A 3,508-nucleotide genomic window follows, 5' to 3' on the forward strand; every position below is an offset into this window, starting at 1 on the left:
CAATGAACATTGGGGTGCATGTGTCTTTTTTAATTATGGTTTTCTCTGGGTATTTGTCCAGTAGTGGGATTGCTGGGTCATATGGTAATTCTATTTTTATTTTTTTAAGGAACCTCCATACTGTTCTCCCTAGTGGCTGTATCAATTTACATTCCCACCAACAGTGCAAGAGGGTTCCCTTTTCTCCACACCCTCTTCAGCATTTGTTGTTTGTAGATTTTCTGATGATGCCGATTATAACTGGTGTGAGGTGATACCTCACTGTAGTTTTGATTTGCATTTCTCTAATAATTAGTGATGTTGAGCATCCTTTCATGTGTTTGTTGCCAATCTGTATGTCTTCTTTGGAGAAATGTCTATTTAGGTCTTCTGCCCATCTTTTGATTGGGTTGCTTGTTTTCTTACTATTGAGCTGCATGAGCTGTTTATATATTTTAGAGATTAATCCTTTGTCTGTTGATTCGTTTGCAAATATTTTCTCCCATTCTGAGGGCTGTCTTTTCATCTTGTTTGTAGTTTCCTTTCCTTTGCAAAAGCTTTTAAGTTTTTTTTTTTTTTTTTTTTTTTTTTGCGGTATGCGGGCCTCTCACTGTTGTGGCCTCCCCCGTTGCGGAGCACAGGCTCCGGACGCGCAGGCTCCGGACGCGCAGGCTCAGCGGCCATGGCTCACGGGCCCAGCCGCTCCGCGGCATATGGGATCCTCCCAGACCGGGGCACGAACCCGTATCTCCTGCATCGGCAGGCGGACTCTCAACCACTTGCGCCACCAGGGAGGCCCAAGCTTTTAAGTTTGATTAGGTCCCATTTGTTTATTTTTGTTTTTATTTCCACTACTCTAGGAGGTGGGTCTAAAAAGATCTTGCTGTGATTTATGTCAAAGAGTGTTCTTCCTATGTTTTCCTCTAAGAGTTTTATAGTGTTTGGTCTTACATTTAGGGCTCTAATCCATTTTGAGTTTATTTTTGTGTATGGTGTTAGGGAGTGTTCTAATTTCATTCTTTTACATGTAGCTGTCCAGTTTTCCCAGCACCACTTATTCAAGAGACTGTCTTTTCTCCATTGTATATCCTTGCCTCCTTTGTCATAGATTAGTTGACCATAGGTGAATGGGTTTATCTCTGGGCTTTTTATCCTGTTCCATTGATCTATATTTATGTTTTTGTGCCAGTACCATATTGTCTTCATTACTGTAGCTTTGTAGTATAGTCTGAAGTCAGGGAGTCTGATGCCTCCAGCTCCTTTTTTTTTTCCCCTGAAGACTACTTTGGCTATTCAGGGTCTTTTGTGTCTCCATACAAATTTTAAGATTTTTTGTTCTGGTTCTGTAAAAAATGCCATTGGTAATTTGATAGGGATTGCACTGAATGTGTAGATTGCTTTGGGTAGTATAGTCATTTTCACAATACTGATTCTTGCAATCCAAGAACATGGTATATCTCTCCATCTGTTTATATCATCTTTAATTTCTTTCATCAGTGTCTTATAGTTTTCTTCATACAGGTCTTTAGTCTCCTTAGGCAGGTTTATTCCTAGGTATTTTATTCATTTTTGTTCAGTGGTAAATGGGAGTGTTTTCTTAACTTCTCTTTCAGATTTTTCATCATTAGTGTATAAGAATGCAAGAGATTTCTGTGCCTTAATTTTGTATCCTGTAACTTTACCAAATTCATTGATTAGCTCTAGTAGTTTTCTGGTGGCATTTTTAGGAGTCTCTATGGATAGTATCATGTCATCTGCAAACAATGACAGTTTTACTTTTTCTTTTCAGATTTGTATTCCTCTTATTTCTTTTTCTTCCCTGATTGCCATGGCTAGGACTTCCAAAACTATGTTGAATAATAGTGGTGAGAGTGGATACCCTTGTCTTGTTCCTGATCTTAGAGGAAATGTTTTCAGTTTTTCACCATTGAGAATGATGTTTGCAGTGGGTTTGTCATATATGGCCTTTATTGTGTTGAGGCAGAACCTATTTATCTTATAACTGAAAGTTTGTACCCTTTGACCAACATCTCTCCATTTCTCTCACTTCCCAGGCCCTGGCAACCATTGTTCAACACTTTCTTTCTATAAATTTTTGATGTTATTGTAAATGTGATTGTTTTCTTAATTTTTTTGGAGAGTTTATTGTTAGTGTATCAAAATGCAGTTGATTTTTGTATATTGATTTTGTATTCTGCAACATTATCGAATTCATTTATTATTTCTAACAGGTTTTTTTTTTTTTTTTTGGTGGAGTCTTTAGGATTTTCTCTATATAAAATCATGCCATTTGAAAACAGAGGCAATTTAAGTTATTCCTTTCCAACTTGGATAAATCTATGTAATTGTGAAAAACCATGTACATACTATTCCAAATACCTATTTTCTAATCTATATATTTTAGGCAATAAACAAATAAAATAGTAAATAATGTTTCAAATAAAAATGAGGAAAGTGCCTGTTATGTGGTGAATTGTGTCCCCTCAAAATTTATATTTTGAAATCCTGAATCCCAATATGTCCAAATGTGATCTTATTTGGAGAGAGAGCCTCTAAAGAGGAAATCAAATTAAGATGAGGCCCATTAAGGCAGATTCTTATCAAAGATAAAGGGAAATTTGGAGATAAACATATACCCAGGGAAAACACCATGTGGACACAAGATGGTGATGTACATGGTAAGGCAAGAGGCCTGGAACAGAGTCTTCCCTCACAGACCTCAGAAGAACCAACTCTACCAACACATTGATTTCAAACATCTAGTCACCAGAACTGTTGGTCAATAAATTTCAGTTTGCAGTACTTTGTTAGGGCAGCCCTAACAAAATAGTAATATATCTGTAATAGCAGCAACTTAAAGTCTTTAACTACTAACTGTAATTTGTGTTTCTTTTTCTGGTTAAATCTGCCGGACTTGGGGGAGAGGCAGCCGCCGTGATGTACGTGATCCTCTTGATCTGATGCCACAAGACCACCATCTTCACGGACACCAAGGACTTGAACACCTTGTTTGAGCTGAAGCGCATCATTGAGGGCATCCTCAAGTGGCCACCAGACAAGCAGTAGCTGTACAAGGACGACCAGCTTCTGGACCACGGGAAGACATTGGGAGAGTGTGGCTTCACCAGCCAGACAGCACGACCTCAGGCCCCAGCCACTGTGGGGCTAGTCTTCAGGGCAGATGAAGCCTCTGAGGCCCTTAGCATCGAGCCCTTCTCCAGCCCAACCGAGCTGCTGGATGTGATGAAGCCACAGGACTTAGGAAGCAGCGCTAATGAACAAGATCTGCAGTGAGAGCCCCCCACCAACTGACCCCCCAATAAAAGATATTTGGGTGTCCAAAGAAAAAAAAAAAACAATGCCAGCTTTAACAACACATACTAGTTGCTACTGAGTACAGTATACAATAGCTCTGCTGTTTACAAAAATATACAAATTGTATTTCAAGTGATATTTTAAAGTTGGAAAAGTGTTGGAAAGTAGGAATATCAATCAACATTTCAGCTAAGCCCTGTTTCTGACCCTTTAT

The 3,508-nt window shown here is 38.8% G+C and overlaps 1 pseudogene; it reads left to right on the forward strand.

Moving 5' to 3' along the window:
- Window positions 1-2,916: 2,916 nt before the first annotated feature.
- LOC132480556 (elongin-B-like) lies at window positions 2,917-3,273 on the forward strand (annotated as a pseudogene).
- Window positions 3,274-3,508: the final 235 nt, after the last annotated feature.

This window comes from Mesoplodon densirostris, chromosome 2 (assembly GCF_025265405.1).
Source record: "Mesoplodon densirostris isolate mMesDen1 chromosome 2, mMesDen1 primary haplotype, whole genome shotgun sequence".
Lineage (NCBI taxonomy): Eukaryota > Metazoa > Chordata > Mammalia > Artiodactyla > Ziphiidae > Mesoplodon > Mesoplodon densirostris.